The 23,854-nt window shown below is 53.9% G+C and overlaps 1 protein-coding gene across 1 annotated transcript in view; it reads left to right on the top strand.

The window, feature by feature from the left end:
• CSNK1G2 (casein kinase 1 gamma 2) overlaps positions 1-23,854 on the top strand; it is a 42,737-nt gene that overhangs the window by 205 nt on the left and 18,678 nt on the right. The window lies entirely within an intron of this gene.

Genomic DNA, 23,854 nt, shown 5'->3' with positions numbered 1-23,854 from the left:
GGGTTGAGCGGCGGGAGGGGCCCGGAGAGAGGAAGGGGCTCCGGGGGTCGCGGGGGTGCCGGGGGAGGCCCCGGCTCGGCCTGGGGAGGTCGCCGGGCGGTGGGGCTGCGGGGGGGTCGGTCTGGGCCGGGGGACAGTGGGGGGCTGTGGGGGTCACGTTGGGATCGGGGGCTGGGGGAGGCTCTGGGGTCGCGTTGCGGTCAGGCCGGGCCGGGCTGTGAGGGCCCAGGGCCGCCTCGCCCCGTCCCCTCCCGGCCGTGCCGGTTTTGTGGCCCCGGGAAGGGCCGCGAGCCCCCGGTGCCCCCGAGGCCGGGCGGGCGGCGGGGATGGGGTCGGATGGGCCCCGCCGTGTCCCCGCAGCCTGCCCCAGCCTCGCAGCATGTTGGCTCCTTTGTATGTGGCTTTCCTCTCTCCAGAGGGCTTGGGAAGTGTTTATTTGGGGAAAGGACCGTGCTGAAGGTGGTATTTAAAACGGCTTTTTTTTTCTTCAGCGAAGCGGGTAAGGATGAATGCGAGAAAAGGGAAAAGTGCCCTCCCCCTCCTGCCCCCAGCAGACAGGAGCCGACTTGAGCTGTTCCGAGGTTTGCAAATGAGGAGCGGCTCTGCCGGGAGGCCCGTGGCTCCTGTCGCTGGCTGGCAGGAGGGAGCTGGCTCTGCATCTCGGGGAGCAAACAACGGGAAGTTGTGGGGATGGTCAGGAAGGTGCCTTTTCTTTTGTGTGCTGGGCAGCGTGAAGACTTGCTGTGTTTGGTGTATTTTAAAGTTAAAAAGCAAAGTTTCACAAACCCCTTTTGAGTTGCCATGATATCAGTCTGTTCCAAACAGTTCAAGTTAGCCTGGATCCGAGTTAAAAGGTGTGTAAAAGCTTTGGAAGTTGCCTCCTTAACTAATCTGTTTGTTTTCCTTCCACACAACAAGTGGTTGGAGGTGTGGAAGTGCATTCTGAGGGGTGTGTGAGTTCACCTGCCAGCCAGGCTGCCCTGTCAGGCTGCCACACACTGTGTGCCCCCATCTCCCCACGGCCAGCACACAGGTTTAAAAACTGGGCCTTATGTAACAGATTGGAGCAAACGTTTGGTGTTTGCCAGTGGTCTGACAAAGAATTGCTGCAAATTAGGGCAGGAGGCCTCCATGGGGAGCCTTTGCTGTGGCAGGATAGGCTTGACTGCTGTGAGGAACTTGCCAAAGATTTGTTGGTTTTGTTTTAATTTGGTAAGTTGCAGATAGGGACATTGTTTGGTCAGTGTTTTATCACTCCTGAGCAGCTTTGGGGTGCTGGGAGGGTTGTGGTGCTGACTGGTCCAACACCACTAACATGCTCAGGTCTGTCTGAACGTGAGATCTGGGGGGGGCTCAGATCCCTCAGCCTGGAGAGGTGGTTTAGGAGTTTGATCTCCTCTGTGTGGTCTTATAAATCACTTAAAAATCACTTGTGTCGCTCCTTTGCCAAAGCAGCAGCTGCTCTGCTTTGCCCCTGCATCCATGGGGTGCAGCTGGTGTGGTTTGCAGGGCAGAGCTGGTGTCCAGCAGCTTTCCTGGGTGCTCTGGATGGAGCTGTGTGCAGGATGGAGCTGTGTGCAGGATGGAGCCGGGTGCAGGATGGAGCTGTGTGCTCCGTGTCCAGCAGCTTCCCTGGATGGAGCTGTGTGCTCTGCCCTTGCTCTGGGTGCAGCTCCTGGCGCTGGTGGCTCAGCAGGTTCCTGGTGCTGCTCTCAGGAGCAGCCTCGCAGTGCCCCTCGTTTTGTATTCCGTGTCAGAGCTCCTGTGCAGCCCGGCTGTTGTCAAAACTGTTCATACGGGAGTGACTCAGCGGATCAATGGGAATGACATGAGGGTTGTGCTCGTGGACAATCAGTGTTTCCTCCCCCCTTTCAGCCCCTCTGGGCTGGAAGACACAACAACGTCTGAGAGCAGCTGCCAATGAACGTCTCTGCTGGGCTCGGGCCTGGCTGTGCTCTGGAGCTGTCTCCCCCTGCCCACCCCCCTCCCCGTTGTTTTCCTGGCTAGGAGGAGCTGGGATGGGCTGTGCTGGAGCAGCACTCCTGTGCTTGGCTGTGCCTCCAGGTGTGTGCCTGGCCCTTGATCCGGGGTGGGTAGGAAGCTGTTTATCTGTGCCTTCAGACAGGAACTGCAGCTCCACAGGCACTGAAGGCTCGGTGGGAGGGCTGAGGGAAGCCTCGGGTGAGCAGCAACCCCTGATGTGCTGTTGTGGGGTGAGCAGGAGAGCTATAGCCCCTGGGCTGGGGAGGAGATCCTGGTTTGCCCTGTGCTGCTCCTGGGACTTCCCACTGCAGTTTGAGGAGTCAGAGCCTCTTCCCTTGTGGTGCTGCTGAGCAGGGACGGGCTTGGGTGCCAGCACAGGAGCTTCCTTCGTGTGTTTGCCACAGCTTTTTGCTGAGAGCTTGTGGGAACAGCTCTGCCCACAGCCCTGTAATTGGGCTCTGACTGGGCAGACGTGGCTCCTTGTGGGTGCGGTGAGAAGCTGTGAACCTGAGCCTTCTTCCTTGGCCCAGACACGGTGTGACCCGGAGTCTGCTTCTGTCCAGCTGTACCTGTGAGCTGGGAGGGAGAGCAGGTCCCAGCAGCTCTGGGGTTCTGCAGGAGAACAAGTCATCTTCCTGTTAGAAAAGCTGTGTGAATAGTTTTGGGGTTTTGTGAGAGGCTGTTTCTACTTCCTGCTGCCAGTTGCTGTCTCTGGTAGATTCATCGCTGTAGAGAAGCAACAGCTTTGGTTGTGAGGGAGGTAAAAAGGTGATTTTCTGCTGGGGTAGCTGAGTGTGGAGCTTCAGGGTCCTCTGTCAGGCTCCCTGATTCACACCAGCTGCCCTCCTCCTCCTGAAGAATTCTAAATTCTTGCCCAGGCTGTAGCCCTGCAGCCCTTCCTGTGGGCAGCCCCTCCCTTGCGTGTTACATTGATGCATTATTTCTAATAACTGGCTTGGAAAAAGCAGCCTGTGCATCAGGAACTGGCGTGACAGGACAAGGAGGAATGGCTTCCCCTGACAGAGGGCAGGGTTAGATGGATATTGGGAAGGAATTCCAGCTTGTGGCAGTGGTGAGGCCCTGGCACAGGTTACCCAGAGCAGCTGTGGCTGCCCTGACCCTGGAAGTTCCAAGGCCAGGTTGGATCAAAGGAGCACCCTGGAGTAGTGCAAAGCATCCCTGCCCATGGCAGGGGGTGGAACTGAGTGGGCTCTAGGCTCCCTTCCAACCCAAATTCTGAGGTGTTCCAGCACACCCCTGCCCTGTCTGTCCCACCCTGTCAGGTTCCTGGGTGACACCTGTGGTGCTCAGAGCTGTGACCCCCCACTCACAGCCCCCAGCCCGGTGGGGGCAGGAGGGAGATGGTGCAGGGGCTGTAAAACCACAGAACATCTCTCTGCCTTTCACTTGCTGCCTTCAGAGTGTGCAGCAGCAGATCAGCACCCACCATCAGCCCTGTGTGGTGTAGGAAATGGCTCTTCAGGTAAGCTGAAACTTCTAGGTAAGGCTTTGCAGGGTGTTTCTAAATGCTACAGGGAGCAGGAAGTCTCTGGTTTCATCCACCGCCCACAGTCAGGAGGGTTTGCTCCTGCAGTAGAGGAATTCAATTAGTTCTGTAAAGGCTTTAAATTGGCTTCTTTGGCTCCCGTGAGATGGTGGATGGAAGTTCTGTGTCTCCAGGAGGATCTCCCAGTGCTATGGAGGCTATGTTCTGCTGGGGGGTTGGTGGCAGGGGCCTTTCCAAGCACTGCCCTGCTGTCACCTGCCTCCCCACTGCATCAGGCCCCTGGCACTTGAAACAGCAGAATCCTCCTCACTCGTGGGAAACACAGCTCTCGAGGCCTTGTGGTGACTGTGAAGCCAGGTGCTCTCACAGTCCTGTCTGTGAAAGGCTTGCACTGAGATGGTGACATGGGGAAAACCCAGCAAGGTCCAGCTGAGCTGACCCCAGGCTGGGGAAGGGTCCCAGTGCCACAGGCAGCACAAACACATCCACTGGTGCCTGGGGACTGCTCTGAACGAGAGCTGGGCAGTGCTGGTTGTGCAGTGTCTGCAGGGTGGCAGTAAGTTGGATGCGAGAGCAGGATTTGGGATGAGGCAAGACACTGTTGCCTTGGAAATAAGGTGCTTGTTGGCCTCGCAGGGTGCTGGAGTCTGGAGGAGAGGAGCGTTAATTTTTGAGTCATTCATTTTTACATGTCCACCAAGCAAAGAATGTCCTGTAGCCCTTTGTTACTTAATGTTATGTAATGCTTTTTAATGAGGCAGGCCTGGCCTTTGCTTTCCCAGTGGTGAATGAGACAGTTGGCAGGTGATGCACGGGCTTTGTCACCCTGAGAGGGATGTTCTTAACTTAATAAACAGGGGTTAAGGTTGAGCTTGAACTTGGATTTTGTGCAGCTTTCCTTTGGAGGAGCTTTGCAGCCCTGCAGCTGAGCAGTTTGTGCAGCAGGAGCGGTGCTGGGAGGGGTGTGGGGGTTCCCTGGGAGCACAGCCAAGTCTCTGGGGGTTTATTCCTCTTCCCAGCCTGGGGGCTGCAGAGCCTTGCTAAGAGGGGCTGCTTGGGTGTGGGTGGCTGAACGATGGGCTCAAAAAGGTCAGTGGAAATCTAATTTAAACCCCAACAGAGCTGTGTTTGTGCTACAAAAACTCCATTCTTGCAGGCTCTGTCCTTGCCCAATGTTTTCAGGTAAAAAAATCTTGCTGCTTTTGAGGTAGCACCGAGGTACAAACAACAAAGCAAAAAACCCTTTTTTCTTATCCTTTTTTTAGCAGGGACTGCTGGCAGTGATGAAGTTTATACTCTGCTTGGTTTCCCTGGTTTGATGTGGGGAGAGGATGGTGCTTTCCAGCAACTTCTGTGCTGTATGTGTGGGCGAGGGGCAAGCTGAGGCTTTTCTGGAATCCCCTCGCTCCCAGCTCTGCCGATTCCTCTCATCCCAAGGCAATGCTGCTTTGAGTCAGTCTGGCTTTGGTGGTGCCAAGCACAGGGAAATGTTTAGGAAGGACTCAGGTGCTGGGAGCAGAGGTGGGGTCCCTGTGCTGGAAGGGGCTGCTCAGAGCCAGGAGCTGAAGAGCAGCAGTTGGCTCTGGCAGTGCAGGGTCAGTGTGCTGTGGGATGAGGAGGTGGTGGTGCTGACAGGTACAGGCTGGTCTCTGCCTTGAGCCTTGGGAATTCCTGCTCAAACTTGCTGGAGCTCGTCCCTCCATGGGCTTTGGTGGCTGGGGCGGGAATAGGAAGTGCTCAGAGCTTTAACATTTCCTCCAGGGTGACTCGCAGCTGGTTTTAAACCCACACTGTTTTCAGAGGGGTGTCTGCCTCATCAGGAGATCTCCCTGAAAGTTTGTCAGAACCCCCAGCAGATTCCCCAGCTTGAAGTGCCATCATAAGTGTCTTGGGAAGGAGTTAGAGAGGAATTCCAGCATAGCAGACCATCAGAGCTCTCTATCTCCCACAGCCACGGGGATGTTGCCAGGAGCAGCTCTCCACTGCTCAGTCCCTCTCCTGCCTCCCAGGCCTGCTCAGAGCAGGTAGAGCTGAGCAAGAGCTCCTGGGCTTACAGGGTCCACAGGAGAGGGAAGGGACGCTCGTTTTACGCACCCCATGCTGAATTTAGCAGGATATAGAGCAAACCCTCTTAGTGTGAGTGAATGTGTACCACATCTGTGCCTTGTAACCTCTCTCAGGGTAACTGCTGAGGTGTTCTCTGGAGAAGCAGTGGGCAGAGCCCTGGTGTTTGAGCAGACTCTGGTTTGGGGTGTTTTTGGCAGGGGCTCAGAGACCTGCCTGCATTGGAGCTGATGGATCATCAGCAGCATCTGAACATCACAGAGCTGCTCTGGGGTGCAACAAACCTGGCTCTGCAGGGCTCAGCTCTGCTCCCCTGATCCATGTGGGAAGTGCCCATAGCATCCCAGGACCTGAGTGCTGCCAGGCTTCAGGTGTACTGACCTCAGTGTGGGTTTCTTTTTCCTCCTCACCCTTCCCTCTCTCATTTACTGTGCTGCCATGTCTCTGACTGCTCTCCTGCCTTGCTGGGATGTTTTCTTACCAGAGCCAGCACGTCTGTTGGGGGCTGGGCTGCCTGCAGAGCAGGAACAGCCTGGAGCATCCTCTGCACTAGGGAGCTGGGCATGCCTGGATGGAGAGGTGGGCACCTTTGGGAATGCTGGTGGTGCAGCCGCAGGCAGGCAGCACAAGGTGTGCAAATGCCCTGGATGGCACCCATGGTTCCCAGCAGGTCTTCTCCAGTGTCTCTCTAAAATCACAGACCTGGAAAAGAGACTCAGACTGGTTCTGTGCCCGGTGCAGAGGATGCACTGCAGCAGCCTTGGCTGGGTGACAGCAGACACCCGAGGTGTGAGAAAGCACGAGCAGGGACAGTTCCCACTGCTGGTTGTGGTCCTGGCAGGGCACTTGCAGAGCCTGAAATCTGACTTCTCCCAGGAGAAGAGTGTAACACGCAGTGCTTTGCTCCTATTTTAGTTCAGAGCCAGAAATCAAAGTCCAGAGCGGTGCTTCTCCAGCCAGAATCATTGAAAGTCACTTGTTGTTGTTTTAGGGCCAATATTTAACTTGTGCCTTCCATGAGGAATGCCTGTTAGACTCCAAATATTTGCCTTAAGGAAGAAATTTGAGGGAAGAATGTCGAGAGCTGGCGGGGAAGCAGGAGGGATTCAGGAAATGAGTTGAAGTCTGTGCATGTCCAGGTGTGTGTGGCACAGCCTGTGCTCCCTCTGGCAGGGCCCTGGCAGGTAGGAGCAGCTCCGGCTGAGCCGCGGTGTGGAATGGCTGGGAGGAAATGTTTGTGTGCTCCAGCGCTGGAGCACAGGGCGTGTCTGCTCCCTCAGCCCCAGTCCTGCGCTGCCAAGGGGATTTAAAGGCACAGGCTGGGAGCTGCTCTCCAGCTGGGGCTGGTGTGGGCAGCCAGGCTGAACTTCCTGATAAAAGCAGCTTATCAGAAAAGAAATGCCTTGCTGCTTTTGCTTTCGCTGTGGTCTGTGGTGGCAAGGGTTCCTTAGCTGTGAAATCCTCTGCAGTGGATCCTGCTAATGGCAGGATTTCCCATTCCCTGGGCTGGCTTGAGGAGGTGCTCATGGCTTCTCCTCACCTCTCTGTGTGATCCTTCACCTCTCTGTGTGATCCTTCACCTCTCTGTGTGATCCTTCTCACAGGGTGCCCCCCACAACCAGGTAAAGCCTGCTGCTGGTTCAGTGCTGAGCTTGTCCCCCGTTTCTCCCAGGGAGAGCAGCCGAACGGGGCTGTGCGCTGGTGGATGTCAGAATTCAGGTCAGGTTTGGTGGCATCTCTGGCTGCACGGGCTGGTTGTGGTGTGTGGGACACAGGGATTGACAGGAGCCTGATCCTCTTCCCAGCCCCTCTCTGCACGCAGGGCAGGTGAGGAGTTCTGGGTCTGCCTGGGAAGTCTGGGCTTCCTTAGCTCCACGGTAACCCTCTGCCCTGACTTGTCATGCTCTGTGCTGTTGATTGGATGGTTTTGGCTGGGCTTGACTGTTTTACGCCTGGATACAGAGAAAACATGTTTCCTCTTGAAGCAAAACCAAAGGCATGTGAGGCTGCTTGCAAGTGGAAGGCTCTGCTTGAGTCCTGTGGCTCAGCACAGCTCTGAAAGGTTGGGAACTTCTTTGTGCCAGTGTGGCAAAGAGCTTGCAAGCAGCCCTTGGGCCCAGCCTGAAGCTGAGCCAAGCCTAGCCAGAGCATGGCTCTGGCTCTTAGTCCCAGCTTTGGTGCTGGGGAAGCAAAGAGGAGTGAGAGCCCCATCCTGCTTGGAGGATAGTGGGATGTTGGGCAGCTGTGGGAAGTCTTGGTCTCTTTCCATAATGAGAGTTGATGGGTTTAGGCCCACAAATTGGCTGCCTAATGAATGAGGGGGCCAGGGGAGCTGTATCCTGTCTGCAGGGGTTGAGAGAGGTGATGTAGACTAGAAAAATGACTAATTAACTCCAAAAAAAAAAAGAGAATTTGGGTTTTGGATGGAAGTGTGTACTAGAGAAGGGTGAACGTGTGTTGGCTGGGATTTCTGGGACAAACCAAAGAAGTGAGAGCCCAGAAATGAGGGAGAAGGGACAGTCTGTTCGTGCAAATGATGTTCCAGGTATTAATAGCAGCAAGATGAAATGGGTCCTCCTGGGGGTGTATCCTACATGTCCCTTCATTGGAATGATCCTTCTGATTTTATAAATTAAGCCCTTTGTGTAGGGTTAAAAGAAGCAGGTATGGGGAAGGGAGGAACCAGCAAGGTTGCACTGGATGTAGCTCTTTGAGAGCATCTTTGGGATGAACCTCTTGAAAGATTCCCAGTGCACAGCAGCACCGCTCCAGCTGTAGTCAGTCCTGTTCTCTTCCTGTTTCAGTCCTGGCCTTCTCATCCCCTGCAAAAACACAGGTGGGGGATGAGGGAAGATGAAAAAAAACCCTTTGGAATGTGCCTTTCTGATGTGGAGGTTGGTGCAAACCAGACCAATTCCTTAATCCACAAAGCTGTCCCAATGCTTAATAAAGGGTTGTGAGGCTGATGCTCTGTGTGAGGGATGGAGGAGTGAAAAGATCCTGCACAGCTTGTGGTGTGACCAGCAGTGGGATGTAGGTCTCTGGTCCCTCTGTTTTGAAACTTTTCCCTCCCTGCAAGGCAGCAGACTGGGGTGCTTGCTGGGCCTTAGGAATTTGTCCCAGTTAGTCTCCAGTTAGTTGTGAATCTCTGTTCTCTATCCTCTTTTTTCTCTGAGATCACAGATGCTTCCATGCCCATCTGTGAAATAAGCAGGTCACTTCCATACCTTTGAGAGGCTGCAAGGAGAGCTGGAAAGGATTGAGCTGCTGATGGTCCTGTAGTAGAGGGGGTGGAAAGATGAACGCCTCATGGATCACTCACTGCTTCCCTCAAGATGCTGCTGGCTCTTGCAGGGAAGCTGATGGATGTTGTCATGCCACAGAGCATCCCTCTGCCCCAGTTATTCTGCAGGAAACATTAATTGCATGGTGCTGCTCTTTCCTCCTCATGATCTGGGCTGTGGGTCCTGCCTGTGGCCCTGGGGTGCTGGGGAGGAGAGCTGGGAGCCAGGGCAGCAGCAAGTCAGCTCCTGCTCCTCTGCAGCAGGGAAGTGCTTTTGGTGTCTCAGCACACAGAATTTGACAGTTCTTTGGGGAGAGGTTTCCCAGTTTGCCCCACTGGATGCTTACCCTTCCCTCCCCTCTTGTCCCCCTCAACTCTGTATGGTTTGGCAGTCATTTGAGGGCAAATGTGTGGGGCTTGGAGCAGCGTCGGGAAGAAAGCAGAGGGAAAAATGTGGGACAGCTCAGCTTGGCAGAGCTACAGCTCTGCCACCCAGAAATGGAAGCAGTCCTTGTCACCAGTGGGAATGACATCCCTTCCACCCACCCTGCTCTGGGATCTCCAGGACAAGGGACCTGCTCTGGAGCTGGGACAGAGCTGAGCTGGTGGTGCTCCCCCTTTCTCTGTGACCTCAGGAGAGGTGGGGAAGTTGTGATTAACTGTAGTTTGGTGATTGAAGGGATAACTGATCCAGGCACCCCTTTTTTTTCCTGCCTTGCTTTGCAAAAGGCCACCCCAGATCTGCCAGTGCAGCTGCTTCCTAACCTGGTTCTGTCAAGAGGATATGGGTTAAGGGAAAAAAAAATCCTACAATTAAAAGTGTTTCTGCCAACCCAGATCCTGCTGACAGAAAAGGGGTTGGGAGTGCTGCACATGACAGGAGGCCAAGCAGATCTGTGCAGAGTGACAGTCCCCAGATGGCTGAGGAACAGGGAACCCTGCTGGCACACACAGCTCAGGCCTTTGGCAGCCAGGCTGGAATTGTTCCGAATCCGCTGAGTTGGGCTCTTTGTGGGTCTGTTCCCCCCCTTTAAACTGTAGCTGGTGTGTGCATGGCTCATTAAAAACAACTTCCAGAATATTCAACTCGCCCCTTGCCCCCATTCCTTGTGGGATGAGGAGCTATCTCACATCTTGGAGGCTGGAGGTGAAACTGTGGTTTTCATTCCTCCAGTGCTGCGTGTCGTCTCTGCCTCTTCCTCCCCTGGTCCCAGGCAGGGCTGGGAAGGAGCCCTGCTGCTCGAGGTACTGGGCAAATCTGTGTCACAGCTCTTGCCCATGGGAAGTGATCACAGAATCCCAGAATCATTTAGGCTGGAAGAGACCCCCAAGACTGAGTCCAACCTGTGACTGATCATTGTCACTCAGCCCAGAGCACTGTGTCTGTCCAGTCTTTGCTTAAACACCTTCAAAGGTGGTAACTTCACCATCTCCCTGACAGCCCCTTGCAATGTTTAACAACCCTTTTTAAGAAATTGCTGCTGCTATCCACCCTGTGTTGATGAAGTGACAGATTCTCAGGTTTCTCAAAGCTATCTGGTTTCTCAAAGCCACGTGGTGAGCTTTAGCTCTCCTGTGAGGAGCTGGTTGCTTTGCCACACAGAATTCCCAGTCCCTCACTGGGGCTGCTTGGAGCTGCTGGACTGATGGGTGGCACCTCTTTCTGGCTGAGCTTTTGGGTGCTCCCAGTGCCTTCCTGGCTCTGCACTTGGTTCTCTGGATGGCACAGAACAGCTCGCCCTCCCAAGTTGTTGGATTGGGCGTCCTTCCTTTCCCACACCTCTGTGGTGACAGCCCTGGAGCGGCAGAGCTGGGTGGTGTCCATCTGTCCCCTCTTAAGGGGTTGCCTGGGCTGGCACAGGTCAGGAGAAGGAGGAGGGAGTTGCAGGCATCTGCTCCATCCACCTCCTGGAAATGTGAACCAGGAAACAAATCTGAAACCAATCTGGCAATCTCCAGGTCAGGCCTCTGACCCACTCCTGGGCTGTGCCCTGTGCCAGGTTACTGCTGTGAGCCAGGTTACTGCTGTGTGCCAGGTTACTGCCCTGCCTGGAGAACACACCTGTGGTCAGGGGCACCATCCCTGCATGTGGCCTCAGAGGGCACAGCAGCCTTTGGGGACTTTGGGGATTTTCTGCCTCTTCTGCCACTGCTTTCTGTGTGACATGTGGCAGTGTTGTGCCTCAGTTCCCTCTTCTGTAATGACACTTACTTGGTGACCTACTCTGAGCCAGCTGCTGCAAGGAGCAGTGTGAGAGCAGGGGGAGCATTGGTCTGGAAAGCCCCTGGAGGCTGTGATGAGGGACATTGGGAAGATAAGATGGCTAATGCTGCTGCTTGGATTGTTTCCCAGCCTGCTGGGAGAGAAGGAGGTGTGTGTCCAACCCCGGGAGTCATATGGTGTGGATGCCAACACGGGAGAGCAAATAGGATCTCTTCTGGGGTGTCCCACCTTGTGTGTCATGTAAAGAATTTGCAGTGGCAGCATCCACCCCTGACATCATCTGCTCTCCCTGGTGGCCTGGACTCTCCAGGAACAGAGGGGGTTTTCTCATGCATGGCTGCTTGGAAAGCTGTGGTTCAGATAAGACAAGGCAGTCTGCTGTGGCCATGCAGCAGCTGGGGCAGTGGGGATGTCCTGCCCTCCAGAGATGGTGCTTTCCAGAAGAGTCACCTGTGTCCCTGGCACAGAAATTGTGAGGCTGGTGCAATGTGCTGCTGGGATCCCTCAGATTCCTTGTTGGGATTCCCTCCTGCCTGTGCCCTGCACACAAGGATGCTGTGCAGACAGAGTGGAGGGAGTGGTTTTGCTCATTCTGTGCTCATTAGAGGCTGCAGGGAAGGGAAATTAAACCACTTCTAGCTCTGCTAAATTTTGATCTCCTGCTCCCTGGAAGTTGGGAGTGAGCTGGGATACCCTGGGCTGTTCAGTGGTGCTCAGATTTGTGCTGTGGGGTGGCCTGTGCTGTGAGTCAGGGCAGCAGTCTGTTCCCTTCTCCTGCTCCTGAGCTTATTTAGGAGCTGGTCCAAAGGCTGTGGGGGGAGCAAGTCCTGAGTGTGTCACTGTGGTGTCCCACTCTGTGGGAAGGAGGATGCCAGGCTTGTGTGTGCTGGTTTTCAGTCAAGTTCCTCTGTGGGGTGGAAATCTCTTCCAGGTGGATGAAAGGTTTTCAGACCAGCTTGGGCTTGGAGGAGGAAGGGAAGGGAGACACAGCCATCCAGAAATTTGCTTTTGTTATGGCAGAGGTTTTGGGAAATGTCTCTTACCCTTTGGAGAACAAATGTTGATCCCATCACCCTGCCTTCCACTGATCCTTCCCAATGCCAGAAGGAACATATGGATTTGAGGTTGTGGGATCTCTGAGGATATCCTCGAATGGCTCGTGTTCTTCCTCTGCTCTTGCACATCTCCCAGCAGCTGACAGCACTTGGATGTCCCTGTGTCCTCCCTGCTGCTGCTCCTGGCCTGTGGGATGCCAGAGTGGTTCCTGCTCTGGAAGCAGAGCTGTCCCACAGGGAGCTCTCCCACAACGTGTGGGGGGACATCCCACCCCTCCATGTGCTCAGACCCTCTGACTCATGCACACCAGAAAGGCTCTGGAGGCTCCTCTGGAGGCTCATCCTGCTGTGACGAGGTTGGATCATCCCATGGGCAGTGTCCCCCTCCAGAGATGCCATCACACCAGCGGGGTGGCTCCCAGGGGACAGGGGCTGGCTGGGGACAGCAGTGCTTCTGCAGGGAGTCCCATGGGACAGAGAAGGCCATACCTCAGGGTGGTGGGGGCTGCAGGGGATCCCCTTCTCGCGGTCTGAGAGCTGCTCTCAGCTTCCCCATGCGTGGGAATTGATAAAGGAGCTGATAAAGCTGTGTCAGCAGGGAGATGTTGTGTCATGCACTGGCTGCACGGATGGCTCAGGGTCCAGGGCTGCCTGCCACAGGTGGGGACTCACTCTGTAGCTTGTGGCAAGGGGTGACAATGGCACTGCAGCCCCTCTGGGGCATTCTCTCCTGTGGGAATGGCTGCTGTTTTGTCCTGCCTCAGTTTCTGTCCTCAAGGGCCTGTGATTGCATAAAGGAGGAAGCTTTTGCTGTAGGGCCTTCTCAGCGGGTTGTAGTGGAGAGTGTGGACCCTGCTCTGCTTTCAGTGCATGGAGAGAAGCAGTGACACCATATACATGTTGTGTGTGATGAGGCTTTGTGATGGACTGGCCTTGCGGTGGTGTTTGGGCTGTCCCAGGGCAGGGAGAGCAGGATGCCTTCCCATCCCCCTGCTTGGTGGGAAGAATTCATTTCATGGACTGGGATTCGGAGATCTCTGGTTGTTTGCTGTTTCAACCATCTGACTTGGCACTAGTGTTTAAATACAAGTGTGTGCTCTTGTGTATTACTGAAAATTCAGTGGAGGGAGGGAAGACCCTGAAGTTTAGCAACAAGCAGTGCAGAGTGGCCTGGATACCAGGCTGGGAAATAAGCCCATCCCAGTGTGTTGGGAAGTGGATGTCCACTTGCCAGGACAGCTGTCCCTCCTGCCCTGGTGAGGTGTGTCACAGTGTTCTGTGCTGTTCTCCCTGTGCCCACTGGCCCCAGGAGATGCTGAAGCAGGTGGGCTCAGGATCAGCTCTTGAATGGACACATTGTGGCCTCCCAGCTGCTGCAGCGTTCCCCTCTCTGCTTTGCTGGGCCATTCAGAGCCAGAGGCATTTCCTCTGATGTTTCCTGCCTGTGTTTGTACCTGCTGTTCCTCTGGGCGTGCTGTCAAATCCTCCTGCAGCAGGTTGTCCCCGAGCCTTGTCCTTCAGCTGGGCACGTCCTGCAGGCCATGCTGGAGCTCTCAGCAGCCAGGGCAGCTCTCAGGAAAGGTGCAGCACACCTCTGGCTGCAGTGGAGGTGGGGAGGGAGCCTTCCCCTGTTCTCCCTGGGAACTGATGGCTCTTCTTGCACATCCATTCCCGGGCGTGCTGCTGGAAGTGCATTAAGATCCCTTATCGAGGGAAAGGCGAGCAGCGCTTCATCTTGTTTTTATGAAAAGTGTTGGCTTTCAGGGTGTGGGAGTATGCAGGGACAGGGCTGGGGAAGCAGTGTGCTGGTAGAGATGGTCTTAACCTTATTTCAGGCTGCAGCAGCGCAGGAGGAGATGTTCCAGCCTCAGATGGAAATGGAAGCTGTTGTTCCCAGCTGCTGGGTGAAAATTATCTATTTGTCTAGAAGCCTGTTTTTCCCACTGCCTGGTAACTGTGAAGCAGGCTGCAAGCTCTGGGGAGGGGAGGAGGTGGAAGGAGAACTTGCCTGCTCAGAAACCTGACAGAGCTTTCTTGCCTGGTTCTTGTGGCCCAGCACAGCGACTGTCGTGGCCAGACTGGCGATGTGGTGATGATGAATTTGTGTGTTTGTGACACATGTAGGATCATCCCTTTCACAGAAAGGCTTTGCAGGGGAGTCTTATAACTGCCACCTGAATCCAAAGCTAAATCTGCTCTAGAAGCTTCTGTGGAGCTGGGGATGGAGAGTGCACGGCCATGCCTGTTCCAGCTGTGCTCATGCAGCTCCCATTCCTCATCAGCCAGCTGCCCTTGGGCTGCATCCCCATGGTCCTGCAGGGCAGGCAGGCACTTGGATCTGTCCTTATTCAACCTCCCAGGGAAGTAAAAGGGAACCTTTTATGAGCTGTCAAGACTTTGGGTATTTTTCCCACAGCATCCAGGGGCAGAGGTTGAGGTATGGGGTAGGGCTGCCTGCCCTGAAGGTGCCATGGGCTCTGTAGTCTGTGCTCAGCAGCTCTCCTTGGGCTTTTCTGTTTCCCAGGGTGAACACACACAGTGATTTGGGATACAGACAGTGCTTTGGACACCTGCTTGCAGGCAAAGCCTCTTTTGGAGAGAGTTACCAGGCATGAAAGCAAAGCTCAGGTTTTGCAGGAGGTGAGCACTGGGGACCTGCCCTTTCCCAGTGTGTCAGTCAGATCTGCCTGGGTTGTTCTGCTCCGAAACTTCTCAGATTTGGTATTGGTGGAGCAGCTGAGTCTTGGGCTTTATGCTCTGGGCATGAATGGATTAAAAACAATGTTAGGCCTTGACTAGAAAGGAAATCTTTGTCGGCTCATTCCCAAGATGAACGCGCTTGTGATGATGAGTCTGTACAAGAACTGGGCAGGATGGGACTGGTTGGAAAATGTGAAGGTAAATGTATGGATGGGGGAGCAGGAGAATTGGAAGCCATGGGGCTGGTAAACACCTTTTTGCTGGCCAACTGCTGTGGACTTTTGGAAGGCAGCTGGTTCCTCTCTGCAGCTGGGTTTTCCAGCAGCAGCATGGATTTAATTAGTATCCGGTGTCTCCCTGGGGCTTGCAGCATTGGGGGTGCATTGTTTCATTTAAATGGAAAACCCCGTGGCAGAGCTGCCAGGCCTGGCTGAGAGCTGGGACCATGGGGTTGAGTCAGGGGCTGTGTGAGAAATGCCTGAAGATGCCTGAGTGGGTCCACCTCCTGCCATGGTGAGTGGGGGGCTGAGACCACTGAACTGAGTCAGGGGCTGTGTGAGAAATGCCTGAGTGGGTCCAACTCCTGCCATGGCGGGCAGGGGGCTGAAACCACTGGGTTGAGTGAGTCAGAGGCTGTGTGAGAAATGCCTGAAAATGTCTGAGTGGGTCTAACTCCTGCCATGGCGAGCAGGGGGCTGAGGGCTGAGACCCCTGGGTTGAGTCAGGGGCTGTGTGAGGAATACCTGAGTGTGTCCAGCTCCTGCTGTGGTGAGCAGGAGCTCCAGAGAAGCGTCACATCCTGGCCGGGGTGGCTGCGCGTGTCCCGCGGAAACGCCGGAGCAGATGGGAAGGGACAAAGCACTGGGAGCTGGACTCTGCTCTCCTTTTAAGGCCTCCCAGGCAGGGACTCAGCTTTGTCCATAGTGAACTTCCTTTCTTCCGGTGCTACAAACTCTGGCTTAGTAAAACCGAAACCAGTCTGACATCCTAATTGGCCTTTTCTGCGTTGGACTGGTGAGAGATTCTGCAGAATTGCTGCACGGGCAGAAAGCAAACCTGTGCCTTTGTTGTTCAGAAGGAGGTTTCCTGCTCTGGTTACCTGCCTGCTCCCTGGGCCCTTCCTCTTACGGTAAGAGCAAAGGAAGTTGCAGTTCCCCAGACAGAAATTGTCCCATGTGAGCAGGGACACCAGAGTGCTGCTGGCATGGGCAGTGGGCTGGAGCTGGGTCATTTGCTCATCTTGGCATCTTCCAGCTCCATGCCAGAACTTTTCCTGGCCCAGCAGCCCTGAGGATGGCTGATACTGGTCATGGAGAAGGGATGCTGGAGCGGAGGGTGATGGTAACATCCCAGAGGCATCATGGCAGGGCTGGATGGGAAGGTGGGAATCAGGTACCAATTGCTCCCTGACTCCCTCCTGCAGCCAGGGCTTTGCAGTCCCACCGCCCACAGTGCTTTGGTGTTCCTCCTGTTTCCTGCTGTGGATCCCACATGGGAAATGCATCCCAAGATGGACATGGCCAAGAACTGGGAAAGGGCTGCCCTTGGCTTTGTTGGGCACAGTCACGTTCCAAAAAGTGACTTTACACCCCCTTTTGTGGGGTCTGTAAAGTCAGCCAAAAAGCTGCTTCCTTTCAAGTCATTTCTTGTGGAGCTTCAGTGTGTTTTCTGGTTATGAATTCTGCAGCTGGAAGTTTAAATTTGTGCCTGATGAACCCAAAAAAGGTGAATCAATGCTCTTGGGCACTTGGTTCATGGATAGGTTTGTCTGACTTGGGCTGGGTTTGTTGTTTCCAGACTAGTTTTCAGATCTGGTCTTATTTTAGTGTGTGTGTATTTACTGTTATTATTTTTCCTAGAGAAGTATTTTCAGCTTTTTGCTTGGTTCCTGTGCTGCTGCTGAAATTTCCAACGTGGCATTTCCGGCTCCTTGGTGGAGCAGAGTTTAATATTTTCCATCCAGGTGTAGCTGCTTTGGATGAGGATCCAAGGAAAAGAGTGAAATTGTGCATTGGGCTGGGAGTGAATTGGCAGCTCATAAGAGTGGAGATGCTTCTGGAGGGGTTTTTTTATGGCTGCTAAGAGATTTAGGAGTGTCTTTACTCTGTGGGCTGGTTTCAAAAACATGAAGATCTGGGTTGTTCTGAATTTGGATGTTGAGGATCTCAGTTCTGCATTTGGACTGTCCATGGCACATTGATTTCTTTCTGCTCATATGTGCAGGGAGCAAATGTTCATCAAACAGTCCCACTGCTGTTGGCTGAAGAGGAGCCTGGTTCCTCCTCAGATATTTTTGGGTGCAAAATGACTCCTGCTGACCTGCTGCTGGAAAGCTGACACTGTGCACGCATACTGCTGCCAGGCAGGGATTCTCCTCATCCACCCTGAGCTGTGGTGAGAGTTTGGGGTGAAGTTCTCCAGCTGCTGCTCCAGGGGTGTTCTGGCACGTGGCTTGTGCAGCCCCTCTGTGCTCATCTCGAGAGGAGGAAATTTTTGGGGTGAGGATCTCACCAACGTAGGGAATTCACACCAGCTCTTGAGTGGTGCCTTGTGGTTCTGTTGGAAACTGAAAACTCTGCTACTGGTGATCTGCCCCCATCTTTTACTTCCTTTTTGATTCTGCTGTGTTTGGAGAACAGTTTGAGTTTTGCTTCCACTCCCTTGAGGAGCCCTTGCACAGGGGACACTCTGGGTCTGTGGGCACTCCCAGCTCATGGGCTGCAGGAGCTTGGGCTGGAGTTTGAGGAACAGCTGAGATTTTGCTTTTAAGGCAGCCTGATGGGTTTGCATGTCACCTGGTGTCCTTTAGAGATGAAACCACACACGAGTCATGACTGGTGTTTTGTGAGAATCTGTTTGTGGGGGAGACTCTGAGGTGGGAAGCAGGACCTCCCTTCAGCAGAAGCATTTCCTTGCTGCCTTGTTGAAACTCTGCTCTCTTCATTGTTAGCTCCCTCACAGAGGGAATGGAATGGCACAAACATTAAAAAAATATTGAAAATTCATAGCAATCCATTAAAAAGCCATATTTGGGTTCAGAGGCTGGGAGAAAATAACTTTGAAACAATTTGGAGCTTGATTTGTTGTAGGTTTAGAGCTGACCAGAGTTCACAGTGTCGTAAAAGTCTCCTGGGGAAGGGAATAGCCAGTAACAAGAGAACATTTCTAATTTAGAGAAAAGTTTAATAGACATGAGAGCTGGAATAGGAAGCCAGAAAGAAAAATCTATCATCTTCATGGCGCAGCTTAACTCTAGGGAAAAAACCAAATGCTTTATTATTTTTTAATTATTTTTTTTAATTTTATTTTTTACATCCTGGTGGTTTTGTGCCTTGGCTGTTTTTATGGATGTGGCTGAGAGCCAGGGATGGATATCTGGGTGAAACCCTGAGGTTTTGCTGAGAGCAGGGCAGCACCTGCACGTGGTAACTTCTGACAGGCTCAGCACGTTCCTGCCTCACTTTTGTTTGTTCTGTGTTACTGGTGTGGCTGGAGGTGGTGGTGTGTCTGGTTGGTTGCTCTGAAAGTCGATTTATGGTTTTAATTCTGGTGCTGGGAGCGTTGTTGGCTGTGTCCATCCCTGGGGCCATGCAAGGGAAGGGCCAGATCCTGGCCATGGGGCACTGGCTGGGCTGGAGGTGCCCAGGGTGCCCTGTGCCCACTGCTCTGGGAGCTGGGTGTGATCCTCTCTCCTCACTGTGTTCTCAGTAAAGAGCTGGGAAACCAGGAAGGGAGGAGAGGTTTGGAACAAGGATGCTGGGATCATGTTGGATTAAAAGCTTTGCTGCCACAGGTCAGGGTTTTTGTGGGTTGGTTGTTTCTGTTGGGTTTTTTTTTTTGCCTCTGAACACTAGAAGAAATTCTGGTAGGAACATTAGCCTCAGCTTTATTCCTCTCTTCTTTTCAAGAAAGAATTTGGATGGAAAAAAAGCATGTTATGGACCAACTGCCCACAGATTTTTTATTGTAAATATTGGGGTACCAGTAAGAAACCTTGCTGGGTTTTTTCTTGCTGAGAGGGAAACCAGCCAGCACTGTCAGTGCTTCAGACACTCCTGGTGCAGTGGCAGTGGTGACAGAGCTGTGTCTGCCATGTCATTGATGACTCAGCCTGGTGGCACTGCATGGACGAGCTGAGGTCTGTGTTTGGGGGATGAGGGACACAGCAGGGGCTGGGGGGTGGGCTGGGGGCTGCCCCATGGGACCAGCTGGCTGTGAGGATCCAAACAGTGCATTTGTGATTATTGGATATTGCCCAGCCTGTGTGCAGGCAGCAGCAGCACAGCTGGGCTGGCTGGGTTTCACAGGATGCTCTTCTGGGGGAGCAATTCCTTCAGGTGGGCTGGGTGGGTTTCTCAGGGTGCTGTTCCTGCCTGGTGGAGCAGTTCCTTCAGTTCTGGTTCTTGTCCCTGCAGATGCCTTGAAGCAGGCAGGGGGGGCTTGCTGGGCTCTCAGCACCATTCAGAAGCTGAAAACCAGCCAGGCATCTCTCCAGGGACCTCAGATGGAGGAGGTGGGAAGTTATCCCAGTGTAGCAGGCAGGATATGAAGGGCCAGGGGATCAGTGCACACCCAAATCACCACGGAAGGGGTGGCAGAGCCAGGAGCTCTGGAGTCCCTGGAGCTGAGCTCTGAGGCTCCCCCAGCTCTCAGAGCAGCCCCACGTCCTGCCAGGGCTCCCCCATGGCCCTGCATCAGCAGTTCAGTAACAAACTATTGAACAAGAGCTTCCTGTTGTGCTGACACCAACACCAACCTACAAAGGAGCAGGAGGAGTAAACAGAGCTGTGCTGGCTCCTGCCTCGCTGGAGCCTGCAGAAAGGGTTGGAGATCAGGAGCAGGCTTCTGAACCCAACCTGTGTTCTGTGTTCTGATGTTCTCGTGGCTGCACTTGGCAGAAACTGCTGGGAAAGTGGCTGCTTCCAGGGCTGCTTGGTTTTTAAGGGAATTTCTGGGATGGATAAAGGCCCCTTCACCCCTTGCCCTGCTGCTCCAACTCCTCCACAGGTGCTGTCCCCAGAGTGGTGCAGCCCATCCTCCATCCTGACAGGGTGGGCACAGCTCTCAGAGCTCTGAAGTGAGATGCTCACATCCAGAACTCCCATCTCCAGGTTCCTGGAGTTCCTCAGTCAGAGCACTGAAACTCCTGTTTTCTGAGGGATCCAGAGGCAATGGGGCCAGAACAAGCCAGCCTTCCCTTGCCATAAGGAATGTTCTGCTGTCCTGCTAGGTTTGCTTGAATCTCCTGTGACTGGAGCTGTTGCTGGTGGAGGTGCCAGGTGGAGTGAGCTCCAGGGGCTGCACAGCCCCTCTGCCTCTCAAACCCATGGAGGAAACTTCCCTGTGCGGTCAGGATGAGTTTGCTCCAAACAGCACACTCCATGGACCTGAGTTCCAGCCTGTTCAGCTGCTGTGCCCAGCTTGGAGGAGAGGTGCATGTCCAAGGGTGGAGGAAGCTCAGGAGATCTCTCAGGAGCCCATTGGGTGCTCACTTGGTGGATAACTGGCTGGATGGTCCCACTCTAAGTGGAGAGCAGTGACCAGTAGTGTCCTCAGGGGTTGGTACTGGGACCAGTGCCATTTTACATCTCTGCTGGTGCCATGGACAGTGGCACTGAGGGTCCCCTCAGCAGGTTTGCTGGTGACACAGAGCTGTGTGGAGCTGGAGGGAAGGGATGGGGCATCCACAGGGACCTGGAGAGGTGGGATTGTGCCAAACTCATGGAGTTCAACAAGGCCAAGTGCAAGGTCCTGCCATGGGCTGGGACAATCCCAAACACAAACACAGACAGGATAAAGAATGGATGGAGATCAGTCCTGGAGAGAGGGATTTGGGAACTTTGATGGATGAGAAACTTGATGTTGACCCAGCCCTGTGAGCTGGGCTGTAGCCATGGCAGGGCTCCCCTGGGAAGCCTGCTGGGGCTTTCCATGACCCGCTGTTTTGGGACACCTTTGGGACACCTGTGTGTGGCACAGCTTTCCCTGCTCCATCACGAGCAGGGCTGGCTGCAGATCTGCAGGCTGGAACTTGTGTTAACAACAAACCCTTGCAGACATCATTTGGGACCGTCTGTAGCTCACCCTTAAAGATGTTTTAAGATTTTGCTTTAAGACTTTTGATCTTCCTCTAAGCTCAGCCTCTTAACTTTTAGAATTTATTGGGATTTGGTTTCAGCTGTGTAAGGCCACTGGTTGCTTTTTGGTCTGGATTTTTGCACTGGGAGCCAGCTGATGGGTCATCCTTTGGGACATTGGGGTATTTGTGATTATTTTTAGCCTTTAATTGGCAGTGATCTGTACTTGGAGCTGCAGAGTGTCAAGGGCTTTTCTCTTTGTGCTCTCAAGAAGCTTTCCTTTCTCTTTCATCTGGATGCAGCTGTGTTTCCCTTCTGCTCACAGAGTGCAGAGTACATGGGGAAACCAGCTCCAAGAACCATCCCAAAGGTTGGTGGGGCTCAGGGAGCAGCACCCAGGGCATGGCTGCTCCAGGACACCTGGGCCCTGTTCCATGCAGCACCATGGACCTGCTCCCTGACCTTCCCCAGCCACTTCCCTGCTCCAGGCTGCTATTTTTTCCCTCTTCTTCCCCTCTTTTGTCTTGCCCCGTTTAGCTGTAACCTCTTTGGGCAGGAACACGGTGTGTATGTTCATATAAAGGGCTGAGAACAATGTGCCCCAGATGGTTTGTACAAGTGCCTTCTCAGCAGCCACAGGGTTTCATTCTACAGGGAAAAAATTCTTAAAAATACAACTCTTCAGCATCTTATACTTGCAAATGTGGGCAGGAACTTCCGAGCCTTGATATTTTGGTCCAAGTCACAGAGACAAGGGGTAGCACTAGAACTGCAGCTTTTCTTTTTTTAAGGAGAAAAATAACTCCCCCCAACCCCAATTCCCCTTTTCTCACCCTTACATCTGCAGGGAAAAACTTGTAAATGTGACTGGAGCAGCTCTGACCTGCTTAAAACCAGATGGCAAAGAAAAAGGACCCAATGTTTCAACAAAAGCACTGTGAACTCCCTCTTTGGGAATCAGGGTGTGTGGGCTTGCCCCATTTTTATGGCACTTCCAGTGCTTCTGAGGTTCTGTTTTGGGGGAGCTGAGGCACTTGCACTTGCCTGCAGTTTGTTTCCCTTCCAGGATCCCTGGTACTGCAAACACCACAGGGCACTGCTTATTTGCTTTAAGACCACAGCTTGCTTTGGAATTTCTTCTGCCAAATTTCAGGACAATTCTTTTTTTTTTTTTTTCTTTATTTATCCCACTCCTTCCCAAAGAGAGAAACAAGTTTTCTTAGTCTCATCTTGCATCAGATTTGATTCCAGGCCAACAAATCCAGCCTAGAAGGTGCTTTCCTGAGGCTGCTTGCCTCGCTGTGACCTTTTGGGAGAGGATTCCTGTGCAAAATGGAACATTGTGAAATCAGTTTTATACAGGGAATCTGCCCCCATGGTGCTGCTGCCTGGGGAGGATGGGTCAGGTCTGGGTCCCTGTTGCCTGTCCAAAGGCTGCTGTGTTTTAACAAACATAGGGGTTTTTTGCTCTGGAGCAGTGGGAGTCCTGGGATTTTACCAAAAGTTTCTGTTTCTAATTAGGTTGTTCTCAATTTTAAAGGCCAGTGATCCTTTTATGGCACAGGGTGGAAAACCTGAGCAGTCACTGACACTGCACAGAGGTGGGTCCTGCTTTTGTCCTGAGGTCCAGGGAGCCACTTTGTCTCCTCAGCACTCCTAGGATGAGAAAATAAATTCCTCCCAGCCCTTGGCTCATCCACAGGGAAGGCTGGTGGGCAGAGTGTGGGGGAGCATCACTTTCCCTGGCCTGACTCACATGAATTTGGTTTAGGGACTTCCTGCTGCTCAGCTTGGGAAAGGGGGAATTGCAGCATGGCAGTCTCAGCATGGGGGGCTGGGCTGTGGCCTCTCTGGGTGTGAATCTGGCCCAGCTGCCTGAAATTGGAGTTTGGAGCTGGGCCCCTCCAGGAGAGCTCCTGAGGCTCCACAGGCAGGACCAGAGTTGTGCTATGCTGCTCCTTGAGTTTGTCTGGGCTGGGAAAGGGCAGCACAGTCTCCCTTGTACTCACAGGAAACAGGATTTAATTTTTCCCTTCTGCCTCACTTCATTGTCTGAAATTCCCTTGCAGAGGCTGGCCCATAACTCTTCAAAGCAAATAATCCCGAGCGCCGGGGCTGGAGCTCCCTGAGCTCTGGCTGTCGGCCGCCTGACTCTGTGCAAACAGTCTGGGCCTGGAATCCCCTGGGACTGAGCATAAAGGTCTGATTCAGAAGGAAAACAGGTTATGGAGCTGCAGCGAGGCCTGTGCATCACCAGCTGCTCCCCTTGTGGCTGGAGCCACATCCTGGGAAAGCAGCTCCCTGAATGCCAGGCAGGGGTTGCCCACTCCAGGAGCTGGGAGGCTGTTGGGGAACAGCTCTGGTGTCCTGAGGAGGTGGGAGAAGCATGAGCAGGTCGGCAGGGCAGCCCCATGTGCTGAACCCGGGGCGGAAATCATCGGGGGAGTGAAGAATGTGAGCAGGATGTCACGTGTGGGCCGAGCGTGCTCGGGGCTGGGGCAGAACAAAGCGCAGGGAAGCCCTGCTCCTGCCGCTCCCAGCCCGCTTCCTGCTGGCACGGACACGCTCTGGGGGAAGGGAGCACCAGGGCAGCAGCCAGCCCGGGGCTGCCCAGCTCTGGGAGAGCTGGAAGGCTCCCCGTGCCTCAGTTTCCCTTGTGCAGCAGGATGGTGTCCAGGTGTTGGTGTGTGGTGGCCTCAGACAGCCAGGCTGCCGTGCTCTAGGGATGCTCCAGGGGTGTTGGACGGGGGCAGGAGGGGCTCCCATGATGCATGAAAGCCTTATTCTCCTGTGCTTGAACAGGCAGGTCCCACAAGTGGCACCCCAGCACTCTGTGCCCTTGGAGCAGCTCTGGTCCCTCCTGGAGAGCAGTGGCAGTGTGCCAGGATGCTGAGGAGAGTGAGGATTTGGTGTCAGCCCCCCTCAGCAGGGACTGTCCTGCTCCTGGACCCTTACACAGCC

Source organism: Camarhynchus parvulus, chromosome 28 (assembly GCF_901933205.1).
Source record: "Camarhynchus parvulus chromosome 28, STF_HiC, whole genome shotgun sequence".
Taxonomy (NCBI): Eukaryota; Metazoa; Chordata; class Aves; order Passeriformes; family Thraupidae; genus Camarhynchus; species Camarhynchus parvulus.
This window is presented reverse-complemented; position numbering and strand designations above follow the sequence as displayed.